This window comes from Bombina bombina, chromosome 5 (assembly GCF_027579735.1).
Source record: "Bombina bombina isolate aBomBom1 chromosome 5, aBomBom1.pri, whole genome shotgun sequence".
NCBI classification, from domain to species: Eukaryota; Metazoa; Chordata; class Amphibia; order Anura; family Bombinatoridae; genus Bombina; species Bombina bombina.
Window position 1 is genome coordinate 507,458,138 of NC_069503.1, and position 22,274 is coordinate 507,480,411.

At 36.9% G+C, this 22,274-nt stretch overlaps 1 protein-coding gene across 1 annotated transcript in view; it reads right to left on the reverse strand.

Moving 5' to 3' along the window:
- Positions 1–22,274, reverse strand: part of EPDR1 (ependymin related 1) — a 163,113-nt gene that overhangs the window by 92,971 nt on the left and 47,868 nt on the right. The window lies entirely within an intron of this gene.

The following is a 22,274-nucleotide window of genomic DNA, read 5'->3' on the forward strand; positions in this document are numbered from 1 at the left end:
TGTGAAATAAAAATAAAACCTAAGCTAGCTACAATATAACTATTATTTATATTGTAGCTAGCTTAGGTTTTATTTCACAGGTAAGTTTGTTTTTAGTTTCAAATAGGTATTATTTAGTTAATAATTGTAACTTTAATTTAGCTCTATTTTAATTATGTTAAAGTTAGGGGGAGTTAGGTTTAAGGTTAGGGTTACAGTTAGGTTTAGGGGTTAATAGTTTAATTTAGGTTGTTGCGATGTGGTGGGCTGATGGTTTAGGGGTTAATAGGTTTATTTAGTGGTAGTGATGTGGGAGGCCAGAGGTTTAGGGGTTAATAACTTTATTTAGTGGCGGCGATTTCGGGGAGTGGCAAAATAAAGGTTAATATCTTTATTATAGTGTGGGCGATGTTGGGGTGTGGGGGAATAAAGGTTAATAACTTTAGTATAGTGGCGGCGATATCGGGAGCAGCAGATTAGGGGTTAATAGATTTCTTTTGGTGGCAGCGATTTCGGGAGCGGCAGATTAGGGGTTAATAACATTATGTAGGTGTCGGTGAAGTCGGTGGGGGGCAGATTAGGGGTGTTAAGACGTGGGGTTTATGTTAGGGTGTTAGGTTTAATCGTTACATTTTTTTCCCCATAGACATCAATGGGGCTGCATTACGGAGCTTTTCATTCAACGATCACAGGTGTTTTTTTTTTAACACGCTCTCCCCATTGATATCTATGAGGAAAGCGTGCACGCGCACATCAAAGCAGCGCTTGGATTTTGTGCGGTATGGAGCTCAACGCAACCATATCGCACGCACATGTCAGCTTTTCTAAAACTTGTAAAGGCAGCGATATGAAGGGTGAAATAACGCAACTTTTGTTGCGTTCATTAACTACCCTCTATAGCGCAAAACTTGTAATCTAGGTGATAGTTAATACTTTCGATTTGTCCTAGATCTTACTGGATTTTCACAGGTTGGGAGGTCTGTCTACTGCAGCCTCCATCTTCAGGGCAAACCTCCAGGTATTCACGGACTGCTTTGGTCTGCCTATATATATGCTATGGTACATCATAACATGCCCAAGGCACACCCTCTTGCCACAGCTCCACTCACCAAACACTGAAGAGTGGTGTACACAAGTCCCCCCTACCTCCCTGTCCCAGAAATCCTGTCCCTTTAAATTGTTTCTCTAATTTTTTTTAAAATAAATAAATTCAGTCCTATTACCCATGTATCTATTAACTATTTTGCATTGGAGTGGTTCTGAAATATGTATCTTTAAATGTAAAGTTTAAACAATTAAAGGAAATTTAGATAGATCTATTGAGCAAAGTGTCCCTTTCCAGCAAGCTCCATTACTTTCAATAGGAGACATCTTGCCACTCGCAGAGACTGCCCTTTTTTTAAGATATTTCCACCAGATCAGCTTGAAAAACCACAACTGAACTTGTGAGGCTTAGATCATCAGACGCTTAGGGCCCAATGATCAAAACATCGCCACCATGAAGAGACGAAGCACAACATTTTGGCGATTTTTTTTCAGACCTTATACAGTAATATTAGAAGTCTCTTCTTCACATACAGAACCCTGCATAGGGAGACAAACATCTCTCAATGTAAAGTTTGTGTTTCTAAAATTCTTAGAGGGACCTGGTCGTACTAACGAGACCTCTTAGATCATCTGGCCTTAAGGGTTCTCCCGGTAATCAAAAGTTTGCCAGATTAAAACATGGAAAACCATGACAACACTCGCAGGGGCGGCCCACAGGGAATTTTATAAATAAAGGGGCTGTCCCTGCAAGTTGCGATATAGCAGACAATGCAAATCAGATCACTCTTTTTTCAGCTTATAAAAGCCTTCATTTCCATATCCAAGTGTTTTTCTATTTAAGGGATTTTAAAACCAATTTTCATGATTCAGATAGAGCATGCAATGTTAAGCTTTCTAATTTACTCCTATTATAACATTTTCTTCGTTCTCTTGCTATCTTTATTTACAAAGCAGGAATGTAAAGCTTAGGAGCCAACCAATTCTTGGTTCAGAACCTGGGTTACGCTTGCTTATTGGTGGCTAAATGTTGCTTCAGATGCCTACCTAGGTATCTCTTCAACACAGAATATCATGGGAAAGAGGCAAATTTGATAAAAACATAAAATAAATAAAATGATATGCTCTGTCTGAATCACAAAAAAACATTTTTTAGGTTTCATATCCCTTTAAAAGAAGGGAGCATCCCTTTGCATGACACACTGTTATCAATGTAAAAAACTGCCTTTACAGAATTCCAGCATGGGCTTCCTGGCACTGGCAAGAATTCTTAGAGGATCTCATAAGCCCAGACAGCTTTAGAGAATTTGACCCTAATCCCTATGTTATTTTGTGCAGCGCCTTCACTAATGAATGGAGAGGTGTGCACATTTTTGAATGGGGTCTATGAATAACATAACGGCTGTAGAGGGTACTTAGTTTATCTACACCACTGTCTATTTTTGACAGAGCTCAGCTTTCCTCTAAACAAGAATGCTATTTACACCTGACCATATGGCTCTGCTAATCAGTCTGGGCTAAGGTTTAGCAAGGGAATACAGAACCTGCTTAATCACTACACTTTCCTTGTTGCAAGCCAGCTGCTTCCTCTCTCCAAAAAATATGCTTACTTACTTACAGACTATGTGCAGTTGACATTAGCAGGACTATATTTAGCAAGCTGCAAACTTATTTCCCTTTCACTTGAGAATACAAGGTACTGTCATATGTTATTATAAATGCATTTAACCCAATTCACATTTGTTAGAAGTATTAAAGGAAACCTAAAATGTATAAAATTCCTCCTTTTCACAGTTTCAAAAAATAGTTTAATTTTGTCCAGGGCCTGTATATTAAAAAGTTCATTACATTCCGTGGGACTAGATTTTCAAACGTTCACTGCTTGGTTAAGACTGTCTAGGTAATGTGTGAGTACTAAATCATCCCTTTCAGGTAATGTATTAATGAAATAATTATGTACAGTAAAGAATGCATACTTTGTACTAAGTTATTTGTTGCTTTGCCCGTTATTTATCTCTTAAAGGAACCTTAAACACATTGAGATTGTACTATAAAATGTTTAAAGTGAAAGTCAATCTTAGCATTTTACAAACGCTAGGATTGACTATTGAAACAAATAAAGGGGACTTTCATTCATGAAGTATAAGATACTAAATGTAGAAAGCTCCTTTATTTGTTTCAATCGATCGCCGTTCTTAGCTGCTACCGCAGCCCACGGCTAAAAAATTGTTTAGGATTGACTTTCACTTTAAAGGGATAGTCTAGTCAAAAATAAACTTTCATAATTCAGCTAGAGCATGCAATTTTAAGCAACTTTCTAATTTAAAAAAGCTGGAATGTAAGCTTACGAACCGGCCTCATTTTGGTTCAGCATCTGGGTAGCGCTTGCTGATTGGATGGCTACATTTAGACACCAATCAGCAATCGCTAATGGGCCGGCTTGTAAGCTTCCATTCCAGATTTTTAAAATAAAGATACCAAGAGAATAAAGAAAAATTTATAATAGAAGTAAATTAGAAAATTGCTTAAATTGCATGCTCTATCTGAACCATGAAAGTTTAATTTTGACTATACAATCCCTTTAACTATAAAATAAATATACCAAAATATCACAAAAAGAAAAAAATGTGAAATAAATGTGATAACACAAACATACAAAAATGAATAAAAGTTCATATATAAGGATTTATTCGCTCTTCTTTAGAGTCTCCAGCCTTTCGTGTTCTTTTACGTGCTCTCAAAGAAAAAGAAACAAAGTACAAAACATAGTGTAATTCTGTGACAATTTTCAGGAAATATGATACACTTGTTCACAAGTGATTACTCACATTGGTTGGAGCTTTAACCAAGCTCAGAAAAATGCGCACACCCACTTTATACTGGTGGGTAAACAGTTACTCTCACGCAAGTATGATAAAATATATAGAATTTATTAAAAGCATAAAAAGCGTCACAAATGCACACAGAACACCCTTCACAGAGGACAAATGAGCAACAATAAATAGATGATTCAAGATACTGATTGTATCCTTCAGAAATGACTTAGTCCCTTTAACATATGTTTGTAAGAATTGGTCTATGTATGCTGAAAGATTACTAGTCAACGAATTAACCCCCGATACAATGGGTCTACCTGGGGGGTTGTATAGATCTTTGTGAATCTTCGGAAATACATAGAATGTGGGAGTCTTAGGGAATTGATTGTTAATATAAGAGTATTCTTTCTTATTTAGAATATTCTCGTTCAGATCTTTTTTTAGGTATTTTTCTAGTCTTTTTTTATATTTAAGAACTGGGTTTGAATCTAACTTATGGTATATGTTAATGTCATTAAGTTGTCTATGACATTCCCCATCATACTTAGTCTTGTCCATTATCACCGTCCCTCCGCCCTTGTCCACAGGCTTGATCACTATCTTGTCATTATCTTTTAATTCTGTCAATGCTACTTGCTCCTCATTGGTTAAATTAGATTTGTAGTTTATTTTCAGATTTTTAATATCCCTATGGACCAGTTCTAAGAAGGTTTCCATAGGTGCTGATTTGCATTGTGTAGGGTTAAAGAAGGATTTATTACAAACTTCTACATGTCTATACCTAATAGGTTCCATAGAGACGTTTTTTATTATTGGACTGTTTGAAAAATACTTCTTAATGCATAAATTACGTATGAATTTTTGTACTCCTATAAAAGTATCAAATTTATTGATTCTATGACTAGGGGCAAAATTCAATCCTTTGTTTAAAACAGATACTTGTGCCTCTGATGATACAGTATTGGATAGATTAAAAATGCCTTTACTTGTCTTGCTATTCTCATTGGATCTTAATTTATTTTGTTTATCATTTAATGCTCTACCCTGTCCATATTTTTCCTTCTTTTGTTGAACAGGTCTGAGTCCATTCTGGTATACCTTCTTTTCCCGGTCTCTAAAAAAACCTCCTCATCCTCAGAGCTGAATCTTGTTAATTCATCAAATCTGTTATGGGTGGTGGTTTCATTTTGATAATGTACTCTTTGATTTTTTTAAGGGATTCTTTGGTTGTTGCCAACCATTTTCCTCTCTCCTCTGTCGTTCAGATCTATAATGGTTACCCCTATTGTGCATGAATTGATTCCCTCCCATCCCATACTGGTTATCATTTGGTCTGTATCCTTGACGGGGATTGTCCTCATTTTTATGTGTATAATAGTTCTACCTTTCTTTTTGCGCCAATGTGTTGTAATTATGTCTGTTCATTGTGCTACTTTTGTTTATATTTCTGTTAGTGTGCATGGACCCATTCTCTTTCTGGTAGCTGTAATCCCTATTCTTATTGTTGTTGTTATTATGAGTGTTCACCCTTCTGTTTTTAGCTTTGTAATTTCTTTCTTTCCTCTCCTTATAATCCTCATAATCCCTAAAATACTTGTTTCTTTTAGTGTTCTTTATTTCTTTCTTTAATAGGTTTACATTATCTGCTATTTTCTGTGAAAGATCCACATAACTTTTATTACCCATATGAGGAATAATCTTTTGTTGTAGCATATTAATTTCCTCATTAACTTCATCTAGTAGTTTTTTTCTTTCGCTTATGATGAGATACATTAATTTCTTAGTGCACTCCTCTAGAATATGGTTCCATTTAGTCATGAACATTAAATTATCTTGGCCAAATGTTGGATTTTTAAAGATACGTAATCCCCTAGGGGTGATCTGTTCTTTCAAATATTTCTCCAGTGTCACTATTTCCAAATGATATTTAGTTTCTTTAATCATATATTTCTCCACTTCTCTCAATAAGCTATCAAGAGTTTCAACAGTGAGCTCAGTATTATAAAAAAAATCATCAGCACAAGATGCAGTAGTGCGTCTATTGTGGAATAGGGACATATTAATATACTAGGTGAATAAATACGTCAAAAGTGAAAAGTCCTCAACTCTTGCTCTACACAGTATATTATTCACTATGCACTCTCACCTCCCTTATATATAATCAATTTGTCAAAATCTAATACTGCACCCTCTAGGCAAACGTGAATTCAAAAATATACAGTCAATATACTTACTGAGTCAAAATTCAGAGTGATAATTTAACAACGTGTTTTCTCAATTCAGGCTCATCAGCCACACACAGTGTAGATATAGTATAACGATAGTGCTTATAACAATTTCTCAATTAATCAACTTTGTGTGTACAAAGTGAACCTTAGTGATTTATAACAGTGCACTTAAAACATAGGTATAATAACAAACAAAAGTATAAAATAAATATACCAAAATATCACAAAAAGAAAAAAATGTGAAATAAATGTGATAACACAAACATACAAAAATGAATAAAAGTTCATATATAAGGATATGTTCGCTCTTCTTTAGAGTCTCCAGCCTTTTGTGTTCTTTTACGTGCTCTCAAAGAAAAAGAAACAAAGTACACAACATAGTGTAATTCTGTGACAACTTTCAGGAAATATGATACACTTGTTCACGAGTGATTACTCACATTGGTTGGATCTTTAACCAAGCTCAGGGAAATGCGCACACCCACTTTATACTGGTGGGTAAACAGTTACTCTCACGCAAGTATGATAAAATATATAGAATTTATTAAAAGCATAACAAGCATCACAAATGCACACAGAACACCCTTCACATAGGACAAATGAGTAACAATATATACGTTATTACTCAGAAGAGCAGACCCAGATACTGGATGTTAGTGGATAGGAAAGCAGAAGTTTAACTGCAAAACCGTCCACCCTTGTTACCAGTGTTACCAGTGTGAGTCGCTCCTCCCCCCGGTGTGCAGGCAAATGTAGAGACGCACTGGAGAGATTAGTGTTAATAGTTCCGACGTACGTTTCACTGGATCAGCTTTTTCAAGGAATGATGTGTGCATGTCCATGTTCCCTTCTTATACCGCAATATATTACCAAACCGGAAATCGGATGTACCGTCCTCCATATTGGAAAAGGGCATTGTGTCCCAATGTTCAGGAATACTTTTTCTTTTACTGTAAGCTTACATTCCAGATTTTTAAAATAAAGATACCAAGAGCATAAAGAAAAATTGATAATAGGAGTAAATTAGAAAGTTGCTTAAATTGCATGCATGCAAATCATGATTAATATATAGCATTCAATTTTAAACAACTTTCCAATTTACCCCTATTATCAAATTTTCTTTGTTCTCTTGGTATCTTTATTTGAATGTAAGCTTAAGAGACGACCAATTTTTGGTTCAGCACCTGGCAGGGATGTGCAGTCATAGGAGGCAGGTGAGGCACTGCCGCACCTGCCATTTGGGGCATTTTTAAATTAAAAATAAAATGTTATTTAAAAAAAATCCCATTTCCCCCCTCTATATTGCAAAATAGAGAGAGGCAGCATAGGGGTCAGCTTTCTCTCTTTTGCGCAATCTTGTAGCATACTCTTCTATCATTAGCCGCTCTGTTGCGTCACCCGGTGGTGGTTTGTAGCTGCAGCACGGCTAAAAAAAGGAGACTTTAAGAGGCATCTCTAATTTGGCCTCTTAGTTTGCAGGGGAGCCAATGAGCGCTAGTCATATATGTTCTCCTGGTGATTGACAGCACCAGAACTTGACCGGAGATGTGCAGCTCTCCCTGCGCAGTGCGCATGCACAATCCAACGTTCCCTTCACGCCAGTGCTCCACCCCACCTGAGAGGGAAGAAGGAGAGTGGCACTGTGTCAGAGCCTGTTTTTTGTAGCGGAGTACATCCGACAGCCACTGCCTGGCTAAGACTTCTGCTGCCTGGCTAACACTTCTTAGTCTGACACTTGTGACAAGAAGTTCGAACACTAATCTGACTCTACCGGTAATACATGTTTGGGGTGACCTGTTATATGTCAGTGTCAGTGTTTGACTCAAGCAAGGCACTAATCCTGGCTGGAAGCCTCATAGCCTGTTTACAGAGAACCGGCTGAGGAATGAACCGTCTCTGCAGCTCAGCCTTTTGGAAGCAGGCTGAGCTGCCGCATTGTGTGTTGGGTAATCTAATGTCCATTTGGAGTAAAGTAGGATAACGATGTTCATCATCTTTTATTTTGCAAATGGTTGCCCCACATTTAATTTTTTTTTTTTTTAAAAAAAAAAGCTTATTCTGCTAGATTCACATTTTCAAATGGTCTAGATCACATTCTTAGGACCCTTAAAGGGATATGTAACCCTATTATCAAATTTTCATTGTTCTCTTGGTATCTTTATTTGAAAAGCAGGAATGTAAGCCCATATTTGGTTCAGCACCTAGGTAGCTCTTGCTGATTGGTGGTTAAATGTAGCTGCCAATTAGCAAACACTACCCAGGGCCTGCTCATAATCTTACATTCCTGCTTTTTCAAATAAAGATCCAAAGAGAATGAAGAAATATTGATAATAGGAGTAAATTAGAAAATTGCTTAAAATTTCTACTCTATCTGAATCATGAAGGAAAAAATGTGTCAAGTGCCTCACCAGTCTCTGACCTCACCGCACGTCACTGGCACCTGGGTAGCGCTTGCTGATTTGTGGCTACATTTAGACACCAATCAGAAAGCGCTACCCAGATGCTGAACCAAAAATGGGCCGGCTCCTATGCTTACATTCCTGCTTTTTCAAATAAAGATACCAAGATAACGAAGAAAAGATGATTATAGGAGTAAATTGGAAAGTTGCTTAAAATTGCCTACTCTATCTGAATCATGAAAGTTTAATTTTGACTAGACTATTCCTTTAACATTACTATGTTACACACACTCATTGGCTGTGCAATCTAGTGACTCATTTATAATTGTCCATAATTGGATTCAGTTGAGAGGGAAACCTAGGTTGTAGGAATGGGTGATGTTTCGCAACATTCAAAAAAATGAAACAAATTTTATCACATTTGTTTGTTCATTCTTTTTGAATTTAGAATGTTTTCACAACATTCTAACATTCTTTAACATTATATTATATCTAATGCTATCTTTAAATGTAATATTTGAATTATGAGAACTATTTACAAACAATATATTTGTATCTATTATGTATCAATTTACTAAAGTGCCTACCACATGAACTATTGAACTTCTGAATTGTATTTGTAAAATCTAATGTTACATTCAAAATTTCAAATGTGGATATTCAAAATTGTGAACATTGGAAAACAAATGTTAAAGAGGTTTTTGTCCTTATCGACATTTGTTTGTATAAAAAAATTGACTAAACAAATTGTACTTTCACCCATCCCTACTAGGTTATAATATGGAGGCATCTTTTTCTTTATGTACACTAAAATGTTACACTTCTTTTTAAAAATGTAAACAACAAATTTAAAGGGACACTCAAGTTAAAATACACTTTTATGATTCAGATAGAGCATGTAGTTTAAAGACACTTTCCAATTTTACAAGTTGAAAATAAACATGTTTGCTTGAGTTGAATTGAATTTAATGCGCATTGGGGTAGCACAACTTAAGAGCTCTGGTTAACTGTTACACGTGACTAAAAAGTTGCACAAAACACTAGCTAGTAAAAACTGCATAAAAAAGTTGTAAGGGCTTAAACATATGAGGTCTCAGGCATGCAAAGGGCTTTATCATAGAGATACATACATGTCTTAATATGTGTGTATATATATATATATATATATATATATATATATATATATATATATATATATATATATATATATATATATATAATGGTAGCAAAAACTTGCACTCACTGGTCTTTCCAAATGCCAAATATTTATTGTGAATGTTTGGCATTTGGAAAGACCAGTGAGTGCAAGTTTTTGCTACCATTATGTAATACCCACTAGCACCCTGGCAGCTATATATATATATGTGTGTGTGTGTGTGCACGTGCGCAAATGTATTTTTGTATTGCAACACATACACAACTGCGGAGTGGTTAGATTATTCATTTTGCTCTATAAAATAAAGATTTGGCATTTAAATACAGTAAAATGCACATGAAACCCAAGTACTTTTCCTTCATGATTCGAATAGATTTTAAACAACATTCCAATTTAATTCTATTATCTAATTTGCTTTGTTCACTTGATATCCTTTGTTGTAAAGCATACCTAGGTAGGCTCATGGAGAGGGAGCTAGCTGCTGAAAAGTGGCTGCACATATACGCCTCTTGTCATTGGCTTACTGACGTGTTCAACTAGCTCCCAGTAGTGCATTGCTGCTCCTTCAATAAAGGATAATATGAGATTTGTCCATTGGACTTTGTTGTAATTTCATCATTGCCTCTCATATGTATGCTGGTTTCTGTGTGTATATACATTGATTTATTGTATTTACCCATTTCTATATGTGAATGTTTTTAAACCTTTTTTAATAATACCTGTTATCAGTGCCACGAGTCTATTAAGTTTGAGGTTGTGCGCTATACAAATATCCAATTATTATTAATTATTATTATTTATGCTTTTTATCATTAAATAAATATTTTTAACTATTTTACAGCCGAATACTGCATAAATTAAGCTCATTTAGCGCCTCAGTTTTGAAACCTTTTTGGTGTGTTTTCACACATCAAAATTTCTTTTTATGTTCTATGCTTGTATTCGGGATTTAGGGAGACTCCCTACAATTGTGGCTTTATTTATAGAATTATTTCTTAGTGCAGTGTTGACCCTTCTTTTTCAAGACCTCTGCAATTCGCCCTGGCATGCTATCAATCAACTTCTGGGCCACATCTTGACTGATGGTAGCAGATTCTTGCATAATCAATGCTTGGAGTTTGTCAGAATTAGTGGTGGGGGGGGTTGTTCACCCACCTCTTGAGGATTGACCACAAGTTCTCAAAGGGATTAAGATCTGGGGAGTTTCCTGGCCATGGACCCAAAATTTCAATGTGTTGTTCCCCAAACCATTTAGTTATCACTTTTGCCTTATGGCAAGGTGGTCCATCGAGCTGGAAAAGATATTGTTCATCACCAAACTGTCTTGGATGGTTGAGCGAAGTTCCTTTTTGAGGATGTTTTTGTACCATTCTTTATCTTTATTCATGACTGTGTTCTTAGGCAAAATTTTGAGTGAGCTCACTCCCTTGGCTGAGAAGCAGCCCCACACATGCATGGTTTCAGGATGCTTTACTGTTGGCATGACACAGGACTGATGGTAGCGCTCACCGCTTCAAGGTTTTTTCTGGATGCCCCAAACAATCGGAAAGGGGATTCATCAGAGAAAATAACTTTACCCCAATCCTCAGCAGTTCAATCCCTGTACCTTTTGCAGAATATCAGTCTGTCCCTGATTTTTTTCCTGCAGAGAAGTGGCTTCTTTGCTGCGCTGCTTGACACCAGGCTATCCTCCAAAAGTCTTCGTCTCACTGTGCATGCATATGCACTCACACCTGCCTGCTGCCATTCCTGAGCAAGCTCTGCACTGGTGGTGCCCTGATCCCGCAGGTGAATCAACTTTAGGAGACGGTCCTGGCGCTCCAATGCACACACACACACACATATATATATATATATATTTTTTTTTTATTTTTTTTTTAAATTGACCTTATGCTTTGATGAAAATCCTGGTTCATTGCTGTTTTTTGTTGGATGCCTATATATATATTTATATATGTCTATATATGTGTACAAATGTATTTATGTGTTTATATGTGTATATATGTCTGTAAATACATATATACACATATAAATACATAATTACATATGTGCACACATATATATACATATACATTATATATATATATATATATAAATAAATAAACATACATATACATCTCTAGACATGTATATGTATGTATCTCTAAGTTAAAGCTCTTTGCCTGCCTTTTTTCTAACACCTGAGACTTGAAATCTTTGAGTCCTTATAACTTTTGTGTGCAATATTATTTTACAAAATTTTCATTAGATTGTGTTATTATGTGTAAGTGTACTTTGTATTGTATTTTTGATAGGTTTTGTGACACTTTTTTGTTTCGCGTAACAGTTAACAAGAGCTCTGAGCATGCGGTAATCATTCTAGCATAAATCGCGATTGCGCTCAAGCGATCACATTTACATTCATCTTGTAATACCTGCTGTAAACCCGACAAACTCAGATATAACTTTGTTGACATTTTTGTCAATTCATAAATATAAAAAAAGAAAAATTAAAAAAATTGGGATTTAGGAGATATTTCTACTTTTAAGATTGATGGTAACATGTGATGCTATAAATCATGTAACTAAATTGTAGGTAATAATAACTTTGCATACCCTTGAAGGAACAAATAATCGAAATTATGATCTGTATACTTAAAGGGACACTGTACCCAAAATTTTTCTTTCGTGATTCAGATTGAGCATGAAATTTTAAGCAACTTTCTAATTTACTCCTATTATCAAATTTTCTTCATTCTCTTGGTATATTTATTTGAAATGCAAGAATGTAAGTTTAGATGCCGGCCCATTTTTTGTGAACAACCTGGGTTGTCCTTGCTGATTGGTGGATAAATTCATCCACCAATAAAAAAGTGCTGTCCAGAGTACTGAAACCAAAAAAAAGCTTAGATGCCTTCTTTTTCAAATAATGATAGCAAGAGAATGAAGAAAAATTGATAATAGGAGTAAATTAGAAAGTTGCTTAAAATTGCATACTCTTTCTGAATTACAAAAGAAAAAATTTGGGTACAGTGTCCCTTTAAGTAAGATTATCAATTCAACCCAGTTAGGGATATTCAGACCTTCTTTTTTTCATTTTACATTTATAAGAATTAAAGAGACAGTCTAGTCCAAAATAAACTTTCATGATTCAGATAGAGAATGTAATTTTAAACAATTTTCCAATTTACTTTTATCACCAATTTTGCTTTGTTCTCTTGGTATTCTTAGTTGAATGCTAAACCTAGGAGGTTCATATGCTAATTTCTAAGCCCTTGAAGGTTGCCTCTTCTCTCAGGGAATTTTGACAGTTTTTCACCACTAGAGGGTGTTAGTTCATGTGTGTCATATAGATAACACTGTGGTCACGCACATGGAGTTCAGGTGAGCCAGCTCTGAATGGCTAAAATGGATGTCTGTCAAAAGAACTGAAATAAGGGGGCAGTTTGCAGAAGCTTAGATACAAGGTAATCACAGAGGAAAAAAGTGTATTTATATAACTGTGTTGGTTGTGCAAAGCTAGGGAATGGGTAATAAAGGGATTATCTATCTTTTTAAACAATAAAAATTCTGGTGTAGACTGTCCCTTTAAATTAAAATATTCTTTTGACACGTGAATTATTTTCATTCTAGCACAAATTTAGAAAAAGTGTAATAAAATAAAACTATTTTTATTGCAATTTTTAATAACTCAATCAATCAAAATTCTAATTAGACATTAAAAAAAAATATTCAGGAACAGAAATTACATTGTCAACTGATAACTGTATTAAGATTTAAAAAGGAGCATTAATGTATTTTAGACTATACTAAGCCCTAATTCATCAGACTTCTTATAGTAATATAACTTCTAATCTTTTTGCCTATAATTTTGTTCCTTCAATTGGTTTAATGGATTCTTAATGATCAGATAAAATTCCATCTGCATGTAATGCAATTTGCAATTTATTCCGATCACAAATAACCAGGAAAATAATTTTATAGGTAACTGTCCTTATGCTATAATAGCATTATGGGCTTGATTTATCAAGCCCTGCACCTCTCTGCGACTGCAGGTTCTCACAAGAGAACCTGCAGTCACAATTTATCAAGCAGCGGTCATCATGTATGCCCCTGCCCACCGCAGCTTGATAAATCGAGCCCTATGAATAGTGATGTCGCGAATAGTTTGCCGGCGAATAGTTCCCGGCGAACATAGCATGTTCGCGTTCGCCGCGGCGGGCGAACATATGCGATGTTTGATCCGCCCCCTATTCGTCATCATTGAGTAATACTTTGACCCTTTACCTCACAGTCAGCAGGCACATTCCAGCCAATCAGCAGCAGACCCTCCCTCCCAGACCCTCCTACCTCCTGGACAGCATCCATTTTAGATTCATTCGAAAGCTGCATTGTTAGTGAGAGGAGGGACAGTGTAGCTGCTGCTGATTGAATAGGGAAATCTATAGCTAGGCTAGTGTATTCAGTGTCCACTACAGTCCTGAAGGACTCATCTGATCTCTGCTGTAAGGACAGCACCTCAAAAAGCCCTTTTTAGGGCTAGAACATCTGCTTTTTTTTTTCCTGTGTAATCTAATTGCAGTTGCCTGCCTGCCTGCCAGCGTGTGTGTCAGGCTCACAGCATATAATGTGCCCACTTGCCCAGTGCCACCACTCATATGTGGTGTAACAGTAGTGTAGATTTAAAAAAAAAACACTTTTTTGACTGTGTTAAATAATAGCAGTCAGTTTCCTTCACACGTGTGCGTTTAAGTGCCTGCCTGCCAGGGCACAGTGTCACCCCAGTGCAACTCATATGTGGTGTAACAGTAGTGTAGATTTAAAAAAAACAACACTTTTTTGACTGTGTTAAATAATAGCAGTCAGTTTCCTTCACACGTGTGCGTTTAAGTGCCTTCCTGCCTGCCTGCCAGGGCACAGTGTCACCCCAGTGCAACTCATATGTGGTGTAACAGTAGTGTAGATTTAAAAAAAAAAACACTTTTTTGACTGTGTTAAATAATAGCAGTCAGTTTCCTTCACACGTGTGCGTTTAAGTGCCTGCCTGCCAGGGCACAGTGTCACCCCAGTGCAACTCATATCTGGTGTAACAGTAGTGTACATACCTGATGTTTTAAAGCATGTTATTCCAAACAATTTAGGAATGTTAGGTGATGTATGCCCTTTATGGATTAAAACCAGACTCTGCATCAACTATGTCATTTTCCATGGGAGTTTTGCCATGGATCCCCCTCCGGCATGCCACAGTCCAGGTGTTAGTACCCTTGAAACAACTTTTCCATCACTATGGTGGACAGAAAGAGTCCCTGTGGGTTTTAAAATTCGCCTGCCTATTGAAGTCTATGGCGGTTTGCCCGGTTCGCCCGTTCGCAAACAGTTGTGGAAGTTCGCGTTCGCCGTTCACGAACGCAAAATTTTCGGTTCGCGACATCACTACCTATGAAGTGAATAACCATAGATTGGCATTTAAATAAAATTGCAAAACAGATTCTAGAAAGAATCCTCTTATACCAAATCTTTCTCTAGTATATATAAAGTGTAACCAATTAAATTAAAAGTCTTCTTGGCATGTATAGCAATAAAACAAGGGTTAAAACATTTTTATTTTTTAATTATTTATGTGAATTATTATAGGAAGAATGTTTTAGACCCTTACAATATATATTCTGTAATATACCTTGTTGATAAGAACTTAGGGGTTGCACACAATCCTTTAGAAAAATGTATCTGGTTTTCTACGTAAAATCACCATTAACCCTTTCCCTACCAGGACCTCCAGACAAAAACTTGCCCAAAATACCAAAGCATTTTTAGCATTGTTGCTATCACTCAATTTAAATAGAAATAGAGCTTTGTTTTTTTTATTTACCTATCAAATCTTTATATATTTTTTAAGTAGACAACCCAAGGTATTGATCTAGACCCATTTTGGTATATTTCATGCCACCATTTCACCGCCAAATGCCATCAAATAAAAAAAAAATTGGTACTTTTGTCACAAACTTTTGGTTTCTCACTGAAATTATTTACATACTGCTTGTGCAATCATGGCACAAATGATGGTAAAAGCATTTCTGGAATCCGCTTTGTTCAGAAATAGCAGACATATATGGCTTTGCTATTGCTTTTTGGTACTTAGAAGGCCGCTAACTGCAGCTTCTATCATTCCCGGCAGTGAAGGTATCTTAAAAAGGTTAATGTTAGATTAAGTGTAGAGATTAGCCTCCTACCTTACACTCCCCACCTCCTGATCTCTACCTGATCCCTCCCAAACAGCTCTCTTCCCTCCCCCACACCCCCACTGGTCACCCCCATCTTAAGTACTGGCAGACAGTCTGCCAATAAAATACATTTTTTAATTTTTATCCTGCAGTGTGGGATTGCCCTAAAGCTCCAATCTCCCTGATCCCCCCTAAACCTCCCATGCCCTAACTATTGCTGCCATCTTAGGTACTGGCAGCTATCTGAAAAACATTTGTTTTTTTAATTAATTTTTTATTTTATTTTTTATTTTCCGTAGTGTAATGTCCCCCCCCCCACCTGCAATCTTTATTTTAGGGTGCCCCCACACCCCTTTTTCCATAGTTTAGCTGCCCCAGCCCTCCCTGTCCCTTTAAAAAAAAAAATCTGTTCCCACTTCCTCCCGCTTCCCTAGCGTAGGGCCGCCCACCCGCCTCCAGCAGAAGATTGTTACAGACGGTGACACACACAGTGTCACTGTTTGTAACGATCAGGCATCTGCCCTTATATGGAGGCGGAGCACCGATCGCACTCCGGCTCCATATGCTGGAGATGCCTGAAGCTTCAGGAGCTCCAGATCTCGGCTGTAACTTAACAGCCAAAATAGCTGTAGCCTCCTGAAGCAACAACGTATATATACGTCCTGCAGTATGATAGGCAAAGTACTGCAGGATGTATAAATATGTCGTATAGGGTGAAGGGGTTAAAGGGATAGTAAACCCAAATTTTTTCATTCATGATTCAGATAGAGCATGCAATTTTAAAGGATGTTGGACTTAACGCCTACTCAATGTACCTATCGCCTAGGGGTAGTGGTACCTAGTTACCACCAAAGAGGAATAATAGAATATGTGTGTGCCCAGGCACCTAACCAACTGGAGGCAAAGGTACTCAGATAGAGAATTTAATACAAGATAAATAAGTTTAACAGCAATAATATGCAATAAAAATACAATAAAATTAAAATGAGCTAAAATTCATAGATCCATGAAAAGGCATACACCAACCGTAAAATTGAACAATACAAAAAACACATATGCAATAAAAACAGATATGCAATAGAGCAGATGATAGTCCTCTGTGAGATTAAGTATGTTATATACGTTCAGTAGGGGGAATATCTTCTGCCCATGGGTACTCAGTGGAATAAAAATGAATAACAAGTGATTCACTCTTGAGAAAGCCGGGTTGTCACCGGCGAAACGCGTTGAGCTTTTTTGGTCATCCTGTGGACCCGTAGCACGAGCTGGAAGAAGACAGTGATGTGTGCTGTTTCACCATATGCTGAGAAGAACAGCCGGGTATTTTCAATCTGTGGAATACTGACGGCCCGTCTCTATCACTGCACTCTTTGCCACGCTGGATTACAATTTTATCTTCCCTGAAGGCTTGTTTTAATTTCGCTCTAGTAAGTTGCATTACTAGTGTGTGTCACTTGTATTAATAAAACTGTTTACCTTGAGTCGGAGGTGCGCTGTCTTCCCTCTTCTGTTACAGCAATTTGTGAACCCTTCGGTGGATCAGGAACCCATCGCTCTTGCACAGCAGCACTCCTTTGAGACTACCTTCTTATCATCCGCTTCAACTACACTTGCAGTCGGAGTTCAATCTTTTTTTTTCTAACATACTCCAGTAAGACACGCTGTATGGTATTGTAGCGCGACGTCTTCCTCTTTTTTGTTTTTTCACAAGTGATTCCAAATATATCCAGTAAAGTCTGTGTATCCTGATGCGTGATTTATGTGAAAAACTTCTCCGTGTGCAATAAGTCAATAGTGAAAAATATAAATCGAATAATATACGTCCTGCAGTATGATAGGCAAAGTACTGCAGGATGTATAAATACGTCGTATTGGGTGAAGGGGTTAAAGGGATAGTAAACCCAAATTTTTTCATTCATGATTCAGATAGAGCATGCAATTTTAAGTAACTTTCTAATCAACTCCTATTATCATTTTTTCTTTGTTCTCTTGCTATCTTTATAGAAAGTTGCCTAAAAGTGCATGCTCTATCATACTAGGAAAATGTGGGTTTAAAGTCTATAGATAAATCATTTGATACTAATGTTAAAATAAAACAATAAAATACATGCTTGCCTTACTGGCACTTTTCATTTATTGCACAACATATTTTATTAAAATCATCTTTTTTTTTTATTTTCTGGCTTAATTTTGACAGCAGTAATCAAGTTTACAAAGATAAAGTAAAGTTATTTTGGCCAATTGCTAATGTTTCATGAGAGCCAAATGTGGGTTTTTGTCTTTGTGTTTTACAATAAAACCAGAAAAACTAAAATGTGTTTGAATGTGTTTAAGTTGGGTATTAATAAGATTTATTTGTTATTTATCAAAATAGTTACGTATCCCAATGTGCTCTTTTCCTGTACTTATAAGGTCAGAGATAAATAATGCATTTTACACAGTCATTATTTTTCAGCAATCTGAAATGACAATAAAGCAACTAATGTGTCTTTAGAGACATATATTTTTCAAATTATTCCTTAATAGCACATTTTCATAACAGCAATGGGATAAAAAAATGAATACGTCAAGCTTTGTAAGCTCCTTCCACCTTCTGACTCATATGAGAGTTAAAGGGATAGCAAAGTCAAACGTAAACTTGCATGATTCAGATAGAGCATGTCATTTAAAGACACTATAAAAATTAACTTCTATTTTCAAATGTGCTTTGGTCCTTGTTGAAAAAGAATAAGCAGCAAAGTCAATGATAATATTCTTATGCAGAAATGTACAATAAATATAGATGAGGAACCTTTCCGGTTTACGGGTCGTATATGTATATCACTACTTTTGCCCCATACTCAAATCCACCATCCATAAAGAAATAGACAGCAATTATTGCTGATTCGATACCTGCATGAGTCGAGATTGTCCTGTGTCTTAAGCGGTAAATAGGGAGCTGCTAACGAACTTGCCAACTGCAGGGACCTTCTGTACTCCACACGGGCTGAGAAGCACACTCAGCCATCCTCCAGAGCGGTGTCCCAGTCGTAGCCTCCTACCGCACTACAGGAACTCCAACGGCGTAGAGAGATGATATAGCGCAGGGGGGGGGGGGGGAGTGAATATACTTGCCCAGTGCCTGGAAAAACAAATTGGAGAGAGCGGTATCCAAACTGGTGAAAAGATGCAGGATATAGGAAAAATGGGAACTGCAATCTTCAAATGAATAAAATGGTTAAAAAGTCTGGATGCATCCAAAATTAATAGATAGAAGGCATACCTCCTAGACTGACATGTTTTTGCTGTTATGCCATAATCATAGTCTGGGGAGGTAAGGCAGGATACATGTTTAAAAAGCGTACAAAGACAGCTGATAGGATAATCAATTAAAAACAATAATGGCCACTATACTACTGAATCTAAACAGTGGATCAAAACAGTGATATATAGAGGCCCATTTATCAAGCTCCAAATGGAGCTTGAGGGCTTGTGTTTCTGGCGAGTCTTCAGACTCGCCATAAACAGCGGTTATGAAGCAGCGGTCTAAAAAACGCTGCTCCATAACCCTGTCTGCCTGCTCTGAGCAGGCGGACAGGAATTGCCACAATTCAACCCAAACGAGTATGATCGGGTTGATTGACACCTCCCTGCTGGTGGCCCATTGGCCGCGAGTCTGCAGGGGGCGGCGTTGCACCAGCAGATCTCACATACCAGAAAAGGAAAGAACTCAGGGGGCAAAAAATATCCCAAAGTGTAAATAATATAGGATAATGCTAACATTATATATGGAAAATATCACCCAAAATTATATATGATTATGAATAAATAAATGATGGGCAATGCACACAAACCACAGAGGGAAGCAGGAGTGCCTAGAATTAATGAAGTGGTACAAAAAACACAGAGAGAGAAGGGGGACTTATTCCCAAAAGTTAATTAAATCATATCTGGAATTCAAGCCTAGAGGTATTCTGGTCTTGAGCTGAAAGATCCAGAACACCTCTCGTTTAGCTAGCAAAGCATCAATGTTACTTCCTCTTTTATGTACAGTGACTTTCTCAATAGCCACCCATTTAAAGGTATTCAACTTCGAATCATGGAGGGTGGCAAAATGCTGTACCACGGGAGTCGTGGACCTACCCCTGGTGATAGTGGAGATGTGTTCCCTGATACACGAGTTGATGTCCCTAGACGTGAGACCCACAAACTGTAAATTGCACTTAACACAAGTGATTAAATAAATCACATAAGTAAGTGCTGGTACAGTTTAGACATCTTTAAATGTCATAGGAAAAGCCATTTACTGCAGAAGTGAAGGTATTAATAATCTGAACGTACTCACATGACTTGCACTTTCTATGACCACATCTTTACATGTCATTGTGAGTAAGCCAGGAACTCCCTGTTCTGTCCAGTACTCTAAGCTGTGTAGGAGATAATAAAGAGCCAAGAGTGCGGCACCTCCTATAAGAGCATCATACACCTTTTTGGAATTAGTTTAACTTTGTTTTTGGCTTCATTGATGTGACTATTAGTATATTTCCTCTCATTTAATCTCTGTTCCAATATCTCGGCCTCACGCACATAGTCATCCTATTTTCCTATATCCTGAAAATGAATAAACACATATTCTAAATTAGTGGAAACTATCTGCTGATTGGTGCCTGCACACATTTGTCTCTTGTGATTGGCTGACTAGATGTGTTCAGCTACCTGCCAATGTTCCAGAAGAAAAGGATAACAAGAGAATGAAGCAAATTTTATAATAGAAATAAATTTGAAAGTTGATTAAAATTGATTAAAATTGTATATTCTATCTGAATCATGAAAGAACATGTTAGGGTTTGCTGTCCTTTTAAATGAGCCTTAAAGTGATGGTAAACCTGAGCGTTTAACAAATGATCTGATTTACCATCATTAAAATCAAGTGGAGGTTCGGTGATCATATATGTTAAACTCACCCTTTCTATGCCGATGCACATAGCTAAACTCAGCAGCCCCAGCCGCCAAAGGACATCGGTCTCCTTTAATTAGGTGACGTTTGCACCTCTAAACCAATAGCCATGCGTGTCATCTGACAGGTTTCTATATGCACACATGGCTATTAGTTTAGAGGTGCAAGCGGCACCTCATTGGTAGAAGACTGATGTGCTGTGGGCGGCTGGAGCCGCTGAGTTTAGCTATGTGCATCAGCATAGCAAGGGTGAGTTAAGTTTAGCACTTTTTTTTACATATATGATCACTGAACCTCCACCTGATTTTTAGTGATGGTAAATCCTAGCATTTGTTATATACTTGGATTTACCATCACTTTAAACTTAAGACATATTCATTAATAAATCTCTTTAAAAGCCTGGCGGAATCCATGTTTGTCTTCTCCTTTCTCTTGTTAAGTGTATCCAGTCCACGGATCATCCATTATTGTGGGATATTCTCATTCCCAACAGGAAGTTGCAAGAGGACACCCACAGCAGAGCTGTAATATAGCTCCTCCCCTAACTGTCATACCCAGTCATTCTCTTGCAACTCTCAACAAGCTAGGATGTTGTAGGAGAGAGTGGTTAAATATAGTTAGTTTATTTTCTTCAATCAAAAGTTTGTTATTTTTAAATAGTACCGGAGTTGTGCTATTTTATCTCAGGCAGTAAATAGAAGAAGAATCTGCCTGAGGTTTCTATGATCTTAGCAGGTTGTAACTAAGATCCATTGCTATTCTCACATATGTATGAGGGGATTACACAGATGAGGTAACTTCAGCGAGAGAATGGCGTGCAGTTTATTCTGCTATCAGGTATGTGCAGTTATAATTTTTTCTAGAGATGGAAAACACTAGAAAATGCTGCTGATACCGGATTAATGTAAGTTAAGCCTGAATACAGTGATTTAATAACGACTGGTATCATGCTTACTCCCAGGGGTAATACCCTTATGATATTGCAATATAAACGTTTGCTGGCATGTTTAATCGTTTTTATATATGCATTGGTGATAAAACTTTATTGGGGCCTAGTTTTTTCCACATGGCTGGCTTAAATTTTGACTAGAAACAGTTTTACTGAGGCTTTCCACTGTTATAGTATAAAAGTTACAGTTGGTGCAGTTAAAATTACAAACTGTGACATCCAGCTTCCCTCAGGAGTCCCCTGTATGTGATATAGGACATCTCTAAAGGGCTCAAAGGCTTTCCAAAGTCGTTTATTGGGGAAGGTAGGACCACAGCTTGCTGTGGCAGTTGGTTGTGACTGTTAAAAAAAAAAAAAAAAAAAAAAACACGTCTATTTCGTTTTTTTTATCCGTTTTTTGAACTAAGGGGTTAATCATCCATTTGCAAGTGGATGCAATGCTCAGCTAGCCTATTACATACACTGTAAAAATTTTGTTTGATTTACTGCATTTTTTCACTGTTTTTCAAATTCTGACAACATTTGTTTCTCTTAAAGGCACAGTACCGTTTTTTATATTTGCTTGTT